General features: G+C 45.5%; 1 long non-coding RNA gene across 1 annotated transcript in view; it reads left to right on the top strand.

Annotated features, from left to right (window-relative positions):
• The first annotated feature begins 3861 nt into the window (after window positions 1-3861).
• The window catches only part of LOC146058832 (uncharacterized), a 66021-nt gene continuing 49865 nt past the window's right edge, over window positions 3862-20017 (top strand). Inside the window, exons 1-2 of the long non-coding RNA XR_014469986.1 lie at window positions 3862-3949; window positions 9140-9254. This is a non-coding gene — a long non-coding RNA (uncharacterized LOC146058832). The remainder of the gene's footprint in view (window positions 3950-9139; window positions 9255-20017) is intronic.

The following is a 20017-nucleotide window of genomic DNA, read 5'->3' as shown; positions in this document are numbered from 1 at the left end:
AGCATGCTGTATGACTGCCTCTTTGGGTGCCATGGGTTTTTTTCTTTCATTATAGCTGATTTTAGAGGGACTTCTGGCCTCAGAATTTTCCACTGATAAGGAGGAGGTAGTTTCAAAAGATGTATTCAGTCCCAGAATTTTGATAACAGTCTCCTTAAATTCAGGGAAAGGGCAAGTTGGATTCTGTAATCTCATCATGCATAATGTAGTATGCACTGCATCCCCGAGAGCTCCTTCTATAAATTGACTGGTCAATGTTTCATCCTCTTGTTGTTTTTCACGGGGGTCAAAGTTCTGTAGTTCTTTGAGTGATTCCTGCAAACTGAGAGCAAATTCTCTTAAGGATTCATGGGGCTGTTGCTTTCTTGCATAGAAGTTAATTTTAAGTTCAGATAAAGTTCGCAAATCAAAAATAGTGGACAATTTTTTAAATATGTCTTCTACGTTCTTCTTCTGTTCAGTAGACCAAGATTTTACTTCCCGAAGGGCTAGGCCTCTTAACTGTCCGATCAATATTTCCACCTTCTGTGGCTCATTAAGGGAACCTATGCAAAATAGTGACAGCAGTTTTGACTTGAAGTCCTTAAATATACTGTTACCTGGAGTACAGGCTTTCCCAGAATAAGTTGGCAGCCATGGGGCTCCAGGGTAGTAAGGCAATGTAATGGGGTTGACGCCAGCCATAGCTGGTTTTGCAGAATAGATTCCCGATGTTGACTCTTCAGCTGACATTTCTTCCCTTTGTTCTTATCCTGTTCGTGCAACGCCAAATGTGATACCCTCACAGATAATTATCTTTATCCTTACAGGTTATCTTGCAACAGCAATTATCAACAGCTCACCACAATAACTCACAGGGAAAAATAATAGAGTAATTTTATTAAGCTGGAACTCCGTTTTTCTTAAAGGAACTGATGGAAATCAAGGATACTATTATGCACAAAATATCAATATATAAATACAAATATCAGAGATTCTTCCCACGTAACATTGGTGAGTTTTTGATGTATAACAATATTACTTAGAGCATAAGTTGTACTATTCTGCAACAAACAAATAAGCAACTATCCATTCACCTGCAATGTATAACAAACCGTTACAATATCAAAACAGGTTATAGCGTTTTACCAGTACAGGTCGAGTATCCCGTATCCGAATATCCGTTATCCGAATTATTCCGAAATACGGACATTCCAGAAAGTGCAAATTTTTTTTTTTTTTGCTAAAAACTCACTGTAGACATATGTAACAGCATCACTGGGGACATGATATGTAACTGGCACTATATATGTGCAAGTCAATGATTGCTTGGCATTCAAATTCAGTACCTGAGATAGTACACAAATTTTGTTTCACGTTTTGAAACCTTGTTTTTTGAACAAATAAAATATATTTGTGTGTATTTTATGTGGTAATAAAATATATTTGTGTGTATATTATGTGTTTATACAGCATAAATGCAAGATACTTCAAAATACATCATTGAAATATTAAAATATTCCGAAATACGGAATAATCCGTTATCCAAAATTCTCCTGGTCCCGAGCATTTTGGATAAGGGATACTCAACCTGTACTAGATTATCATTGCGCAATAATTGTTTATGTCTACAATAGTCTTGGGTTAACCCTATTATGACTGCAGTCACCTGTTCTTTAAGCGCTTATTTATAACAAATATTCTTTCTTTTATAGGTCCCACGCTGCAAGGTCAACTCTCTGTGTATTTGTAATCCAAAGTGAAGAGAATACATAAGGTAAGTCTTGCGTAATAATGCTGCTGACTTTTAACTTGAACGTCAAATAATCTGATAATAGATGACAGAAGCTAGCAATCTTTTTGGAATATCCTGAGTAGAATGATATAAGCAATTTTCCCTTAGCAGTATAATTGCCACAAGTGTCTCTATAAGTGTCAGTCCACTTCTGTAATATGCAGTTTTGGGGCTGATTCAGCAGCCACTACTCCCTTCCTCCTAACTTGTAGCTAAGGACGACTTGGGTATTGTGTGCAGTATTAACTACTAGAGTCTCTCCCCAAATGCCAGTGTAGGTACTGCTTATTGCTGCCTGGATGAGGTGAATGTTACACACAATGCTTTCTTTAGCCGGGAGAGGTGTTAGGCTGGCTATGAGGTTATTGCAGGGGCGTTACAGCTATCTGTGGGCCATCCTGAAGGCTGTCTCCGGCTGGACTATCTCTGGGCTGATCTGTGGGATATGCAGGAGGCTGTACTGTGCTGCCTTGGGGCTGGACAATCACTCACCACACCCTCTTCTTTATCGATCACAGCGTGGATCAGTCACCGCCTCTCCACAACTGCTACACAGTGTCTTTCCTGCAGCACTTTAGCTTTCCTCCATCCCTATCCACAACACACCTACCGCTCTTTCCCCTGAGCACCTCTATAGTCCCTGCTATGGGGTTTCCTGATGAGCAGGGGCTCTGCCAACTGTCAGAGTAAATTTTCCTTTCTGGAATATTCCTCACAGTTCTCCCCTTTAAAGCAGGGTATATGGTATAGTCCACCCTAATGGGCTAGGAGGACAAGTCCATTGTCAGTTCAGGAAAGGGGTAAACAGTGTTCAGTCCACAATATTCTATTAATAAGGGGTATTAACACATTAATACTTTTCCTAAATAATTAATTAACTACTAATATTACTTTTGATATCTGCTACATTTACTGTATCACAACCATATAACATTTTAGTTTATGTATAAACATTAACCCTTATTGGGGTGTTACACGTAGAATAGACAGTATATATAAACACATACTTGTAATCTCAGAGTTATTAATTTAAAGATGAATACAGTTGTAAAGTTAAATCTATCTTATTTGCTAGTCTATCATTGTCTTGGCTCTCGTTGCCTGTCGGTCATGCTCGAGGACTTCAGCAGAGGCCCTCCTCAGTCATGGGATCGAGACTAGTGATGGGAAATCTAGTTCGTTTTGGTGACTAGTTCATTATGATCTAGTTCACCCAAAAGATTAGATCAGAAGATTAGTTCATTTAGTTCATTATTCCAGCACTGACTCAGAGACTGAGAGGAGTGCATGGATCTAGATGAACTAGTCTAGATTATGACACACAGAGCAGGCATTGTAATACTAGCTCATTGTAGGAGTTATAGCCTTGTTAGAATGATTATATACTGTATGTTTAATAAATCAGATTATTTTCTAGTTTAGAAAAGCAATACATTATACAGCACACTTCTAGTGACAAGCTTATTGTTTAGCTCTGCAATATTAATCCCATTGTGGTTATTATTTTACCTTCCATAATATGCAAATAAAATATCCAAATTCAGAGTAATTTAATAAGTCAATTTTTTTCTGCTTTTAAAATACAGTATTTAGAAAAAAAACATGTCCCCTTGCCCCAATTTAGCTGACCTTAGAGAGAGATAAAGTAGAGACTTTGCAAAGTAACCAGTTGCTGATTGGTTGCTAGGGGCAACTGCTCCACTGTATGCATCAAGATGGTTCATACATATCCATCTCTGACTGTAATATGGAGTAAACAGAGCTACTACAGTATACTGTATAACATGCAGCAGCCAGCACTGTGTCTGTGGCTGCATACACACAATACATATGCCTGAGCACAGCAGTGCCACACATGGTAGCTCACAGGTACTGTACAGTCTCATTATGGCTGTATAGTCACAGATTAGTTCAGGGATCTGTATGATCAGTGAACTAATTGAACTACTAAACTATTTGTAGGACTCATGAGTCATCAGGACAATGTAGTTCATTTGGATCCGCAGAGTCCAGACCATGTCTGAGCTCAGCACTGCCATCTCTGGCAGCTACCATGTACTGCCTCCTGTGTATTGCATGAGAGCTGATAACATGGCTGCTGCAGAAGCTCCTACACAGATCCCAGCAGAAGATTTAGCACAGTATGCTCAGGACCCAGTACCAGAAGCAGCAGCAGTAAGTGTTTGGACATCTGAACTAATCATATAATGATAGTATCACATAAAGGTGAGCAACATGAGCACACATTCTCACTCACAGACACACCACACATAGACTTTGGCTAGGCAGTGCATATTTATATTTTATTAGACTTGTATTTGCTGGGCTTTGTTGTACTTTTAACTTTAGATTCAGGAAGTAAAGATCCAGTAAATGAGCCTTATGGATCTGCTGGGCTCTGTCTGTCTGTGTGTTACACTGGGCTCTGTCTGTCTGTGTGTTACACTTCCCACTTGCTTTACTTCCTGGTGAACTAAATGAACTAATCTTTGCCAGAGCAGTGATCTGAACGATTTAGTTCACTTTGAAGATTAGTTCATTTTGAACTAATCATTCACGAACTACCCATCACTAATCGAGACCCAACACGCACACATCAATATTAATTTTTTATTTGTTATTTTAAACTAAATGTAGTGTTTTCGAAGATCAAAAGTACATATATCTAAAAACTACTTTCTCCCAGTCATTTATACACGTAATATGCATACACTAGTGCTAGTGTATGCATAGACATAGAGATGCATAAGATAGATTTAACTTTACAAATGTATTCATCTTTAAATTAATTACACTCAGATTACAAGTATGTGTGTATATATACTGTATATTCTATGTATGATTGATACTATGAATCAAAGGGTTGCCATGATTTATATATTTATTTGCAACATATGTTTTTATTATGTTTTTATCTATGCTGTATGTGCTAAAGATATTGCCCCTACCTAAGTAAATATAAAGTAAGGAACCATATGTATCTAATTACACCTAACGAATCCTAATTAAGACCGAAATTGGGTCTTAAACGCTTAAAAATCAACCCCGGGAAGGTCCAAACTAACCTTCTGAAAAAAACGCCACTAATAATTGCGGAGAAACGTGTTAAGGGGACCTGATTACCCGATTTACCACGGCAGAAAATACCTCTAACATCCGAGCAGACATTAGTGCTTCTTTGGTATATTCTGCATATTTCTAAAGGTGCTTTGTGTCCGGGAGGAAACGAGTTAGTGAGAGCTCCGGGGAGAGAGAGGGAGCGGGAGAGAAGTCTGGCAAGCAGGTCTGTGTGCAAACTGTGCAGTCGGCACCTTCCAACACTGAGGGCAGTATTCAATGAGGCCAATTTGCCATGTTTCATGGTGAATTTGTGCTATTTTCACTTTGGAAGGTGATTTTTTTGGTCAGAAAGTGAATCACCCTATTCAACGTGCACTTTTCACCATCAGCGAACAGTAAATGATGAACAATTTGCCATGTCTCCGCAATTTGTTGTGGTTTTTCAATGGGTTTTTCAATGTGATTTACCATGAGTGTATTCAATGAGAAGATGGCGAATTGCTTTCTAAGTGATTTTCGCCATGTGTCACCTTGTAGCAATCGACATCTTTTCATGATGAAGTGGAATGTGAACTTTTAAAATAATGTTTACAAAAACAAATTTGTGTCAAAAAATGAGGAATTTTATTCTGTGAAGGCTATTTTTATTCATGTGCTTACAGCACATGAATATATATTTCATAAAAAAAAATATTTTATTTTTACACATAACAGCCAGCAGGGGGCCGGGAGCCGAGAGCAGCTCATTACATATTCATATATTCACTGCTCCCGATCATTACATATGCACGATCGTGAGCAGTGTTAGCGGCTCCTACCTGGTCCCCTGCTAGCTCTCCCAGGGGGCAGGTTGTGCTGCCTGGGTCCCGGGGAGCTCTCCTACCCCCCACATACATTCTGGGGCAGGCAGGGAGACTTCCATCTTCCTGCCTGCTGCCAACCCCTAGCATCCGCCGCAGGGGTTAACATTCGCCGTCAGGGCAGCGAGCCCTGCGGCATTGAATACTGTGTCAGCGAGGGCTGGCAGCAAAGGCTCCAGCCCTCTGGAACATGGCGACTGTGCAGCGAATCCTAAACAGGATTCGCTGCACAGCGCAATTAAAGTAATTGAATACTGCCCTGAGAGTGGGTGAGAGCTCCGGCAAGAGATGGAGCAGGTGAGAATTCCAGCAAGCATGGCTGTGTGCCAGGGGCGGATCCAGGATAAAATGACGGGGGGGGCACCATGATAAAAGAGGGTTTAGGTGGGGGAGGGGCAGTGTTAGTGGTGCCAGTGTACATGCTAAGAGAGCGGCAGAGAGAGGGTGGGAATGGGACTAATAATAGGCCCTGGCAGTTAAAGTACGCAGGCCCACCATGGCGACAAATGTGAAGGATGTTATTGTGCGCGCGCCGAAGGCGCGCTCCAGAAAAGGGGGTGTGGCCACTCAACAGGGGGCGTGTCCTTGAGTGTAGTGTTCAACACCATATACAACTTCTACACATTATGCAACAAAATACTACACCCCATTATACTTGCCCCTTACACATGATGCCAAATGGAATGAGCCAAAATTCACATAATGCCACATGGATTGAGCCAGAATTTACATAATGTTACACGGATTGAGACAAAATTCACATAATGCCAAATGGATTGAGACAAAATTCACATAATGACACATTGATTGAGCCAGAATTCACATAATGCCACATGGATTGAGCCAGAATTCACATAATGCCACACAGATTAAGCCAAAATTCACAATACACTTCATAAACAGGGACATTGTGCGCCAAAGGCACGCATTAAACATTTACACCATAATGTCCATTACATGTTAAGTTACACGCTATTATGTCCATTATGTATTATGCCAAACACCATAATGCCTATTAAAAATTAGGTACTCTTTACCTAGCACGGCGCCCATCGCGGGCATTGAATGCACTAAAAAATCGGGTGCGACGCGACCGACGCGATGCCCGCGATTTCCCATAGGGACCAATGTTAAATTTCTCAATTGACCCGATTTTACTGTTCAATGCCTCAAGTGACACGATTTTTCCATAGAGGCCAAATAGCCACCCTGAAGTGTGAAATGGCCCCCCCAATTGTTAACGCCACCCCATGATCAACGTGAACCCGAAGCATGGCGAGCGGCGGCGGTACGCGTCCTACGACCTTTTCATACCCCCACTATCCACGTCGGTGTGGAGTTGAGAATAGAATAGTGTGGCAAGCGCATCGAGCCACCGAGCCCGAAGCGTGGCGAGCGGACGAGGATACCTGTGAAGCCCGCGAAGGGACGCGTTTACCTGTGAAGGTATCCGCGGGGCTCGCTGCGCTCGCCACGCTTCGGGCTCGGTGGCTCGCTGCGCTCGCCACACTATTCGATTCTCAACTCCACGCCGACGTGGATAGTGGGGGTATGAAAAGGTCGTAGGACGCGTACCGCCGGCGCTCGCCATGCTTCGGGTTGACGTTGATCGTGGGGTGGCGTTAACAATTGTGGGGGCCATTTCACACTTCAGGGTGCCTATTTGGCCTCTGTGGGCCATTTAACATGGTTTCCTATGGAAAAATCGTGTCAATTGAGGCATTGAACAGTAAAATCGGGTCAATTGAGAAATTTAACATTGTTCCCTATGGTAAATCGCGGGCATCGCGTCGGTCACGTCGCACCCGATTTTTAGTGCATTCAATGGCTGCGATGCCCGCGATTTTTTTACCTACGATGCCCACGATCAAAATCGTGGGCACCGTGCTAGGTAAAGAGTACCAAAAATTATACTACCTAAGTGCTGCTTATCTACATGCTCATTGCCAAGGGTTCCATGCTCATTGCCAGAGGTTCCGTGCTTGTTGCCATGTGGGATTACATGTTCATTGCCAAGGGGGAATACATGCTCGCGGTAAACGGGGACAGCTGCCGCCAGGCAGAAGTGATAGCCACTGACAGTGGCAGAGCCTGGCTGTATTCAGAGCACTGCAGGTCCCGGCTTTTTGAAAAAATACCCCTTTCACACCAGAAAATGCATTCCCAGGTTGGCCCCTTTTACACCAGCCTAGTCCCTGCATTTTCTGGTGTGAGGGGGAGAGAAAACCACCCCTTCCCCCCTTTAACCAGTTATCTAATTTAACCGGCTATATCTTCGGAACCAACTGACCCATTTACATGAGACAAATATCATATTGAAGAACTTTTGATTTTGGTCCAGTGAAACTGGAACGTCTGGTTCCAGAGTAATCTGCCCTCAAAGAACATGAACAGCCATGAAATTACATTTCAAAAATAAAAAAATTGGTTTACATGCAATATCTTTGAAACCGATTGGCCGGTATCATATTGAAGGCCCAGCGATTTGGAATGGAATGAGATCAACCACAAGCTTCTGCGATGCCAGGGGGGGAACTGGCAGCCGCCGGAACCGGGTGGGGGGTCGGAATTGACGGGTCCCATATTATCCTATGGGGAAAAAAACGTTACAGCTTTGCCAGGCGATATCTCCGGTTCCCGGGAGGCTAGAGACACGGGGCTGGGCTCGTTGGAAAGCCCTGGTCCTCAGCTACAAAAATAACAGGGGGGCACATGCCCGGGTGCCCCTCCCCCCCCTGAATCTGCCACTGCAGCCGGCACCTTCCAACACTGACTGCAATACACGCTCAGGGAGCGGGTGAGATATTTTCAAATCAGGTGTTTGCCACACCATTACATTCAAATGCAGTAGAACCTTGAGGCTACAAAGACTGTGGTCTGGCTTAACAGTACACATTATTGATAAATGTGTATGCTGCAACTAATGTAAAAATAGTGCGGTATTCTCACCATGCACCCCTGAATAAACTAATCCCCATCTGATTTACATCTAAATCTGTTGATTATTCTCCAAAGGATATAAACATTTAACCATGGAATACCTCCCCATTGTTGAATTGACTCAATATTCTCAATAAGGATACATGTTGTAAGCTTGCAGCAGGGCAAGTCTGTCTGTTGTTACCCAGTTTGTTTTATCACTGTCTACTATTGTAAAGCGCAACAGAATCTGCTTCGCTATATAAGAAACTGTAAATAAATAAATAAACATGTTTCCTTCTGCAAAGTGAAATGTGTCTATTTTTTTACATCAGTATTATGAAAGCTTATTCTAGTGGAACCAAAGAATTAGATGTATACCTTGACCATGGTTGATGTCTACTTCTATTGGACCTCCCCAATTTTCTTCTTGCAATGAATACTTCACCAAGTTTCCCTCTGCAAAGTGTAATGTGTTTACCTTTTTTAAACATTTATTTTTCTTGTCTTTACTGTTTCCCTGCAGGGTCACCTTTAAACCATAGAAGCTTATTCAAGGGGAACCCAAGTTGTACCTTAACCATGATTGGCCTCTATTTCTAATGGACCTGCCTCTATGGACCATCCCTACTCTGTACCAGGTGAGTTAATATACCCCTAAATGTGTGAAAATTAAAGTGCCTTGTGGACCTACAGTAACTTGAGGTATGGAAATACCTGGTGAAGTGTAAAGTGTTTTTTGGGCCTACCTATGTGTGTGCAAATGTACTAATTTGAGTAAAGTGCCTTATGGGCCTACCTAGGGGTATGCAAATGTACAGATTGTGCCCCTCTGAGCAAGCCTGCCAGCTTGCAATGGCGCTGTTTCTGGTGGAGCTGGCGGGTGGCAGGGTTGTGCGAGCATCTTTCTCGCTCACGTGTCCCTCTCAGCTGGGTGGCAGGAAGCGGGGACAGGGTGCATCCCTGCCATTCTCCACTTCAGGGAGACGGACAGGGAGTGGGCAGAGCAGGTAGGGAGCGGGTAGATAAGCAGGGAGCGGGGATAGTGCTGCGGGGCTTCTAATGAGAATGGCTCCATCTGTACCTGGCAAAGTGTAAAATGCCCTGTGGACCTACTTAGGGGTGTGCAAATGTACCTACAGATGGAACATCTCTCTTCTATCCAGGGGCTGGCGGTTGGATCACCAACCGCCGCCCCCCGCCAGCCGCCGGAAAGGGATGCGCACGCATCCACTTCTAACGGAGCTCCCGCAAGTTCCCGCCGACGGTCCCCGATGTGGTCCCCGACATGGTCACACACACACAGTCCCCCACCTCCCCGCTCCTTCCCCTTAACCCTGCTCATCTCCCTGAAGCAGAGAAAGGCAGGGTTCGTGTCCCCCGACGCACTGTAACTGGGACGCGTGTGCATGTGGGACGCTCACGCGTCCCAGTCAGATGGAGAGCCGGCTCGCCAGCGGGGGCAATCTGGTGAGCCCCGGCGCTGGCTTAGAGGTGCTCCATCTGTTATGTGAAAAGTGCCTTGTGGACCTACAAAGGGGTGTGCAATGTACTTGGTTATGTATAAAGTGCCTTGTGGTCCTAACATAAAATTTATGGAAGTTTTCAAAATCAGTGCGGAATGATCTTAGTTACTGGAAAAGATGGTGACAACCGTGACTTCTTGATTTGTCTCATAGTGCTCAAATCACAGCACCGCAAACACACATAAATCACCCAGTAGCAGTGCCACTAATACGCATAACACACCCAGTAGCAGTGACGCTTACATGCATAACAAACCCTGGGAGCAGCACAGCTAACACACATAATGCCCCAGGTCCCAGGAGCAGTGCAATGTACCCAGTAGCAGCACTGCTGATTACACGCTTAATGCCTCCAGTAGCAGAGATGTTTACATGCATAGTGCCTAATGCCCACAGGACCTGCCCTGCCTACACAGATAATGCTTCCTATAGCATGGCTGCTTCTATACATATTGGCCATACACACTGAGTCACTGACTGACTGTGAGTGGGGCTCCACTTACTTGGCTTTTAACCATTTAGCCCCGCCCCTTGGCACAGGTAGCTCCATCCCCTGTTCTAGACCCACTGACTGTTGCTGTTAAGGGGGGTGGAGGGTGGTAGCGCTTATGCATCTGCAAGCTCACTGCTGCTGCTCCTGGAGGCTGTCAAGTCCACTTGTACATGGCTGACAGCTTAATCTCTGCCTGGGAGAAACAGTAGCAGCATCCTCGTGTGTGGATCACTCCCTAACTTCTCAGCCACAGGGGACCACGAAGAACAATAGGCCGCACAGTGAGCGGCCGGGTAACATCCCCCGTCTCCTGGCCATCTGACGCAAGCAGGCCAGACCCAGAATGCTGAAATGCATACCGACCTGGGAGGCATGTTGCACCCTGCCCCTGGTCCAGCACATCACTGCATTCACCCCAACACCCCCTCCCCCTGCAACCCAAAACTCGCTATCCCATTAAAAAAAAAAAACATTTTAATCACCAAGCACATTTAAAAAGCACATCTGCCCCCACCTAAACCAGCACCAAACACAATTAAATAAAGACAACAACCCCAACAAAACCATGGCATGCCACACACCCCAAAACACTCTGCAACTTGCTATCGTATTAAAAAGTTGTAAGAAAAAAAAAAACATTACAATCAACAAACACATTTTAAAAATACACCTACCCCACCAACAAAAGGCACATGGCATGCCATACACCCCAAAACCCCCTGCACCCCCTAAACTTGATATCCCATTAAAAACCTGCAAAGAAAAAAATATTTTAATCACTATACACATTTTAAAAAAAAGACAATAACCTAAACAAAACCAAGGAACATGGCATGCCATACACCTCAACCCCCCCCCCCCTTGCTAACCGTAAATTTGCTATCATATTAAAAACCTGCATATAAAAAAATTTTGAGCACCAAAAACATTTAAATAAAGACAACAACCACAACAAGGCACATGGTGTACCACACACCTCAAACACCCTGCAACACCTAAACTCGCTATCCCATTAAAAAGCTGCAAAGAAATAAACATTTCAATCACCAAACACATTTTAATAACACATCAACCCCACCCAAACCAAGACACATGGCGTGCCATACACCCCAAAATCACTCCTGCAAACGCTAAACTTGCTATCCCATTAAAAAGCTGCAAAGAAAAAACATTGAAATCACAAAACACATTTAAAAAACACACTAGCCCCACCCAAACCAAGGCACATGGCATGCCATACACCCCTAAAGCAGCCCTGCAACCCACTAAACTTGATATACAGATGGAGCCGCTGCCGCTCCACCAGTGGCCGGCTACTGCCAGGGGCGCACGAGACGCTTGCGCGCCCTGTGGCAATGAAGCCTGCCGGGGGTCCCCGCAGCCTCCCCCAGCCATCACCGATGGTCCCCCTCGCTGCCCCGACCCCCCCCCTGAATTGGGCAGTGTCTCCCTAAAGCGGAGACGGGCAGGGAGACGCTGCTCAGCCGCCACAATACTAGGGCGAGCGTGCGTGTGAGACGCACGTGCGTCCCAGTCCCTATTGACGGCACTCGCCAGTGAAAGGGATCTGGCGGCGCCAGGCAAGAGTGAGCGGCGCTACATCTGTAACTTGCAAACAAGACACTTTTCACTTGTTGCACTTCTCAGTTCTGCAGCAAGTCAAAATGTCAAAAGACCACACCACAAACACAGCTTAAATATAAACTGTGGAGGTGTGAAAGCTAATCTGCAATGCTCACATTCCACCTCATTGGTCTGTTTTCACCTATAGGCATATCGTAAGGAAACTATGAATAGGACTGAAAGTCTGGACTGGTGGTAGCAAATCTGCCAGTTGAAAGGGGATAAACTGGCAATCTGTCGAAAGCTTTGCTGTTTCCGATGAACATTGAATACCCCCTTAGTGCTTCAGAAGGTTTTCCATTATTTTTCTAGTAAAATGATTACATATATTAATATACAAATTTTAAATATAAAATTGGGAAGAGTTAAAAATTTCATTTGTCCACACTCTTTTTACTGCGTTGTATAGACTTTTAGTTTTTTTTTGCAGTGTTTGTGTCTATTCTGAAAATCTATTTTATATGGGCACTTCACCCAGTGTAATAAAGTTAAACAATGCATTTCAGTTTAAATGTGGAAACAAATGAAATTTAGCCTGTAGCCCCCAAAATTTAAACAACAGTATAGATGTAAAATATGTCGATTTTTTTTAAGGTATTTTAAATGGAAGATTTGTGCATTTTTTAATGTAAAAAATATATAAAAAGAAACTTTCTCTTAAATAAATAAAAATGTTAAAATTAATTTTGGTGTAATTTGAGGCCACTTTATTGTTATTGTTTTTAAAACTCCAAAACACATCTGCCAACTATACAGCAAGTATGTATTTTCTAGTCCCACATCATTTAATGCATTATTGTACTCTTTGTAGAATATGTAAATAAAAACATACAATTATTGGCAAAATTAAGCTAACTAAAAATGTTTAATATCCTGATGTCTAATTAGATGGGAGTGAGTTCCCAGAAGATATGAACCAATTCTCTGATTTAGGTTGGATCATATACTGTATTCTAAACTGCTCACAGCAGATGAGCATATGCAATCCTTAGCAATGTAGATGGAGGAGGTACATACCAACTCCTTCCTGTATTTGTGACTACTAGAAACTGCTATAAGATCTCAGTTATACTGTAGATAAACAGCGCAAACATCAATCATGATTTTTCTAACGGCCCAGGTGGATGCTGGGAAAATGGATATTCCAGGTCTGGGAGGACCGGGCATCAAGGATTACTATGTCTTTAAGACAGTGCAGCCCGTAGCTCCTCCCCCTAATACCCCTTCCTGTCCTCAGAGACCAGTTTTTTCCTTGGTGCTCTGAGGAACAGGGCGCTTTTTTCAAGGAGAGGGCTGTTAAGAATAGGCTGTTGTAGAATTAGGCTGTTGTAGAATTATCTTTGTTGTCTTTATTGTTTTCTTATTTTTACACAGGGTGTCAGCGCAGCAGCAGCGCTAACGCTGACACCCGCACAGCTTCTTCCCGGTGACTGGTGACCGGACCTATTGGCCGGAACACACCAGTCACCTCCCTGCACTGGGAGGGAGCCACGGCCGGGTCAGAAGTGTAAGGTAAGCGGCTCCCTATTCGTGGGGATTCGGAATACGCAGCTCACATCGCCAGTGGGGGGGGGGGGGGGTTGCTACCGGCGGTCCTGGCAGTGGTACCTGGCTCATGCCGTGCGCACCGCTACACCACCAGGGCAGATTTTCACTCAAAAAATGAGTGTGTGCTCTGCGGTTTGAGGAGGGGGCCGGAGTTTACATGGAAACTCATTCCTCCGCCCCGCCCCCCTGTTTTCTCAGTGTCCAGGTTTAACCCTCACCTTCACTGTTTTTGTTGCTGATGGAGTACATTATTTTCTGTGTGAAAGGCTGTATAAATACTGTACTGTTTCACTGTATTTGTTATTTTCTGCAGTTTATTGTTTTTATAAATGGGAAGATTGTCATCTACACGTTATCTGTTAATAGCAGAGCAACAGTATTTAGACACTAATCAGTTTATTAGTGTCAGTGTACAGCACTTTCCCTGTTGTTTTCACAGATTCTGTAAATTAGCTGCAATAGGCAATATAGCAGTGTTTACTCACTAATCTGTTTATTAGTGTCAGTATACAACACCTTTTCTGTGTTTCACATATTCTGTGAACGAGCTGCATTGTGCATTATAGCAGTTCTTAGTCACTAATCTGTCTATTAGTGTCAGGATACAGTGCTGCCTTGTTGTTTACACATTATTGGGCATAAACACAATCTGTTACAATCTGTGCAAGGCCTAGTACAGGTATCATCTTCACTACAGCAGGCCTTAGGGGCCTCTGGTGCTCATGCTCCTGCGCGACGTAATGGAAAGCAACCTTTGGTTGCACAAGATACAGACGCTGATGATGACCTCAACACAGATGACCCTGTGGAGAAGGAGGAGGAGGATCCAAAATCTGATGAGGATCATATGACCCAGGCTAGGGTGGAAAGTCGGATTAAATCTATCCGATCATGCTTAAGCATTAAGGACCCTGAGTCCCAACCTCCTTCTGAGGGCCCTGTTTTCAAAAGGAAAAAGAAGGACCCAGCAGTGTTCCCACAGTCCGCGCAGTTGGACAAAATATTCAAGGAAGCCTGGAAACACCCCAATAAAAAATTCCTGCTTTCAAAGCGGATTTAAGCCTTCTATTCTATCCAGAGGAGTATAAAAAGTGGGAGATCCATCCTCAGGTAGACGCCCACGTCACTAGACTAGTGAAGCCTACCACTCTACCTATACCAGATGTCACTTCACTAAAGGACCCGGTTGATAAGAAATTGGATCGATTTCCTAAATCAATGTATTCCAGTAGCCCTTCCTTTGCAGCCGCCTGGACTACCATGGCTATAGCTCACTGAGCAGATTAATTACTTGAGGGCCTACAATCGGGCACTCACAGGTCTAAACTCTTGGCATTGGTAGACAATATCAGAGAGGCTATCACCTACCTCAGTGAGAGTGTTCTAGATGGGGGTGTATTTGCATCAAAGGTTTCTGCCCTGTCAGTGGCTGCCAGAAGAGCTCTCTGGCTCAGGTCATGGAAGGCAGATAACGACTCCAAGAGGGCATTAGAAGCCTTGCCATTTACAGGGACAATGCCTTTTGGTCCAGAATTGGACAAAATAGTTACTTCATTGGCAGCCTCCAAGTCTGCTTTTCTTCCCTCTTCCGTGTCAAAGCCAAAACAACAATCCTTTCGTTTTTTCAGACCACAAAGTAAGGCAAGAGCTAAGACCTCTACAAGATTTCAGCCCTCCATCAATAAACAGAAACCCAAGCAGTGACAGGGCTGGACAGGTCGTCGACACGCTCCTAAACAGGCTGACAAACCGACAGCTTGATGCCAAAAGTCCTATGCCGTCAGAAATGGTGGTAGGAGGACACCTTCTTTGGTTCACATGGATTTGGATAGACTCAACAACAGACTCTTGGGTTATGAATGTTCTGTCACAAGGCTACTCCCTCACCTTTTGGTCCAGACTGTTGCATGCAGCGGGCGTGCAGCGTCTGTGACGGGGCGGCGGCATCTCACGGCCGCACATCCTCCCCGTCACAGCGCCAGGCGGCCAGGTTGCTTAGCAACCGCAGACGCCCTGGATTCGGCGGCCGGGCGCAGGATCAGCGCGTCAGCATGGCGCCTAGCAACCCGGGACGCCGGGGAGCTCAGGCAGCCGGATGCTGTAGTTCCGTTGCCCAGCAACGATGGACGCCGCCGGGAACAACGGCGGAAGCCTCCTGATTAGGAGGTGCATGGGAGGAAGTTCTCCTGTGACTACAGCTGATTCTTATTCGGCTGGGCGGGCTGGGCTGCAGGTACTCCTTTATAAGGAGGCCAGCCCAGCATACCCCTGCCGGTTATAGCATCTGTCACAGTGGTTTCCGGTCTCCCTGCTGTTCAGCTCTTGCAGTGTCCTGTCTGAGTGTGTTCCTGCCTGGGACCCTCCTCCGGTTCTCGTGAGTACCCCGTTGTGGGGTCAGCTATTATTCTTTTTGCATTTGTTTCCCAGTTTGGGATTATCCTTAGTTTTGGGGCCATCCTCTGTAGTTCCTAGGAGGTGCCCTGGGCCTTCGGCCCATTTCTGTTCTCCTGTTTGGTATCGTTCTCTCGTCACCTCTTTTGTGTCTTCCGTGTAGTTTGCCTTTTGTGTGGTGTATTTTTTGTGTATGCGACTCGGTCGCTGGTGGGTAGCGACTAGGTCGCTGGCGCTTAGCAGCGTAGCCAGTTTGGCAAGTTGCCTTTTGTTAAAATACCAGTTAGGTCCCGTAGCTAGATCTCCTTTTGGCTGTACCCTTGGGAGGTCCCGGTTCCTTGTACCATCATAACTCCTGGCTGCACCGGAGCCAGGGCGGGCTTAACTCGCCCTTCCAAACGTGGCGGCTACAGGCGAAGCCTAGCTCCTGCAGGAACCGGTTACCTGGCTTTGGGGGTCAACAGAGGTAGAGTAGGGTCTCGCTGTGGCTGTCCTAAACAGCAGTCACGGCTGCGGGTTAACTCCCGAAACCATAACATTATAACCGGCCCAAAAAACATAGCCAAAGAGGGAGGGCTTAGTATTAGGGGATTAATTCGGTTAGAAGTGTCTGCCCCTTGCCTCCCTGTTTAGGCTCCTATCATGAATCCTACTCCATCTAATCCAGCCCAGGCCTTTGCCAACCAGCTACAGAACCTTACCCAGATGGTGCAGGATCTGTCTTTACGGGTAAAGTCCCAGGAAGAACTGGCTCAGGGTCCCTCAGTTCCGGCTCCCGAGCCTAAGATGAATCTCCCGGACCGATTTTCCGGTAATCGGAAAGACTTCTTTAATTTTAAAGAGAGCTGTAAGCTTTATCTTCGCCTCAGGCCTAAGTCATCGGGTTCCGTGCAGCAACAGGTGGGATTAATTATATCATTGCTGCAGGGGGATCCACAAACCTGGGCCTTCGGGCTTAAACCTGACGATCCGGCCCTTTGATCGGTAGATGCCTTTTTTAAATCCTTAGGGTTGCTGTACGATGACCCTGATAGAGAGGCCTCAGCGGAAAGTCAACTGCGGGCCTTAAAACAAGGAAGGAGTCCGGCGGAGGCATACTGCACGGAATTCCGCCGATGGTCCAACGACTGCGGTTGGAACGACCCGGCCTTGCGCAGTCAGTTCAGGCAGGGATTGTCGGAGGTAATCAAGGATAGCCTGATTCAATACCCCTCTCCCGACACTCTCGATAGGCTTATGGAGCTTTCCATAAAAATTGACCGTCGCCTCCGGGAACGAAAGTCAGAGAGAAGTTCTACTCTCCGACCGACCTCTCTCGGGTATGTGCCATCCGAAGAGGAGGAAGAGCCCATGCAGATAGGGGCCTTTCGAATTCCTCCAGATGAGAGAACCCGCAGGATGTCAGCAGGACTTTGTCTCTATTGCGGCAGCAAGGGACATGTCTTGCGTACTTGCCCGAACAAACCCGGAAACGCACGGACCAAGTGAATTGTGAGAGGGTTCATCTTGGTCTCCAGCTCATTTCCTCTCGTAATGCATTATTGGTACCAGCCTGACTCAAAGTAGATAACACTGAAAACCCAGTATCCATTTTTATTGATAGCGGGGCGGCTGGAAATATTTTGGATATGTCTTTTGCTTCTAGGCTGGGAATTCCCCAGTTAGATCTGGATAGAATGCTCATCATGCGGGGTCTGGATGGCGGCCCTCTTCCCAGTGGAGCTATCACAAGCAGGACTCCACCGTTGCAACTTCGTGTGGGAATTTTTCATGAGGAGACTGTCTCCTTTTTCTTAACCTCTTGTTCCCTGGTCCCGGTGGTTCTGGGATACCCCTGGCTCAAGAACCATAATCCACACATTGATTGGCAAACAGCAGAGATCATACGTTGGGCGATCAGTGTTTTGGGTCCTGCGTCAAATGCCCCATTCGGGCGGCGGCAGTTACCTTGGAGGGGATTCCCCCTAGTTATTTGGATTTTGCCGACGTGTTCTCCAAAGGACAGGCAGATGTCTTACCGCCTCACCGTCCGTACGACTGTGCCATCGAACTTCTGCCGGAGGTACAATACCCGAAGGCCAGACTCTACTCGTTGTCTGGTCCCGAGACTCGTTCCATGAACGAGTACATTCAAGAGAATCTGGATAAAGGGTTCATCAGACCATCTAAATCCCCTCTGAGCGCGGGGTTCTTTTTTGTTTCTAAAAAAGATGGGTCTTTAAGGCCCTGTATTGATTACAGGGCCCTCAATAAAATCACCGTAAAAAACACTTATCCCTTACCATTGATCTCGGTTCTCTTTGACCAGCTGCGCTCCGCCAAGATATTTTCCAAAATTGATCTTCGGGGAGCGTACAACCTCATACGTATTAGAGCCGGAAGACAGCCTTTAGTACCCAAACAGGGCACTACGAGTATCTTGTGATGCCCTTTGGGTTATCCAATGCACCTGCTGTCTTCCATGACTTTATCAACGATGTCCTCAGGGACTTTTTGGGGAGGTTCGCGGTCGTCTACTTAGACGATATTATGATTTATTCCAGTACCCTGGAGGAACATCGCACCCAGGTACGTCAAGTCCTGCAAAAACTCCGCGAAAATCATCTCTTCGCCAAACTGGAGAAATGTGAATTCAAAGTTCCCGAGGTATCCTTTTTAGGGTATATTATTTTTTCAGACGGTTTTCGCATGGAACCCAAAAAATTGGAATGGGTTCGTCCCTCCAATTTGAAGGCCATCCAGCGATTCTTGGGGTTCGCAAATTATTACAGACGATTTATCCAGTCTTTTTCCGATGTAGTCACTCCCATCGTGGCCCTCACAAAGAAGGGAGCGGACCCTTCCAATTGGACCCCGCAAGCGGAGCGGGCGTTTGTAGCACTAAAGGATGCTTTTGTGACAGCTCCCATCCTCAGACATCCAGATCCAGAGCAACCCTTTATCATTGAGGTTGACGCCTCGGAGGTAGGAGCAGGTGCCGTGCTATCCCAGAAGGGTTCCAATTCCTCATTCCTCTTCCCATGTGCCTACAGGTCCAGAAAATTCTCATCAGCAGAGGCCAACTATGATGTGGGTAATCGGGAGTTGCTGGCCATTAAGTGGGCCTTTGAGGAGTGGAGACACTGGTTGGAGGGAGCTAGCCACCAGACATTGGTGATTACCGACCATAAAAACCTGCAATATCTGGAGTCTGCCAAGCGTTTAAATGCCCGACAAGCCCGGTGGGCATTATTTTTTACACGCTTTCATTTTCTCATCTCTTATAGGCCGGGATCAAAAAACATTTGTGCGGATGCCCTTTCCCGCAGCTTTATACCCAGACAAGAATCAAGGGTTTCCCCAGTGCCTATCCTTCCACCATCTGTTATTCATTCTGGTCTTACCCAGACCTTGAAGGATTTACTTCTCAGAGTTCAAGATGGGGCGCCCAGTCAGAAACCTGATGGGTGTCTCTTTGTTCCACAGGCCTTGAGAAGAGAAGTGTTGGCAGAATTCCTTGAGAGTAGGATTGCAGGACATCAGGGAGTCAAAAAGACTTCGGAACTCCTCTCTCGCAGCGTCTGGTGGCCCGGCATGGCCGGCGACACAGGGACTTTGTCTTGTCATGCCCGGTATGTGCGAGGCATAAAGTTCCTAGGACAACTCCGACGGGGCAACTTGTTCCATTGGCCATTCCGTCCAGACCATGGTCACATATTGCCATGGATTTTGTAGTTGATTTGCCCATGTCTCAAGGGTTCCAGGTTATCTGGGTAGTTATTGACCGCTTCAGTAAAATGGCTCACTTTGTCCCATTGCCGCAATTACACACAGCTAGTGGGCT

This window comes from Crinia signifera, chromosome 2, assembly GCF_055691185.1.
Source record: "Crinia signifera chromosome 2, ASM5569118v1, whole genome shotgun sequence".
Taxonomy (NCBI): Eukaryota; Metazoa; Chordata; class Amphibia; order Anura; family Myobatrachidae; genus Crinia; species Crinia signifera.
Note: the sequence above shows the minus strand (reverse complement) of the source record. Positions and strands in the feature narration are given on the sequence as shown.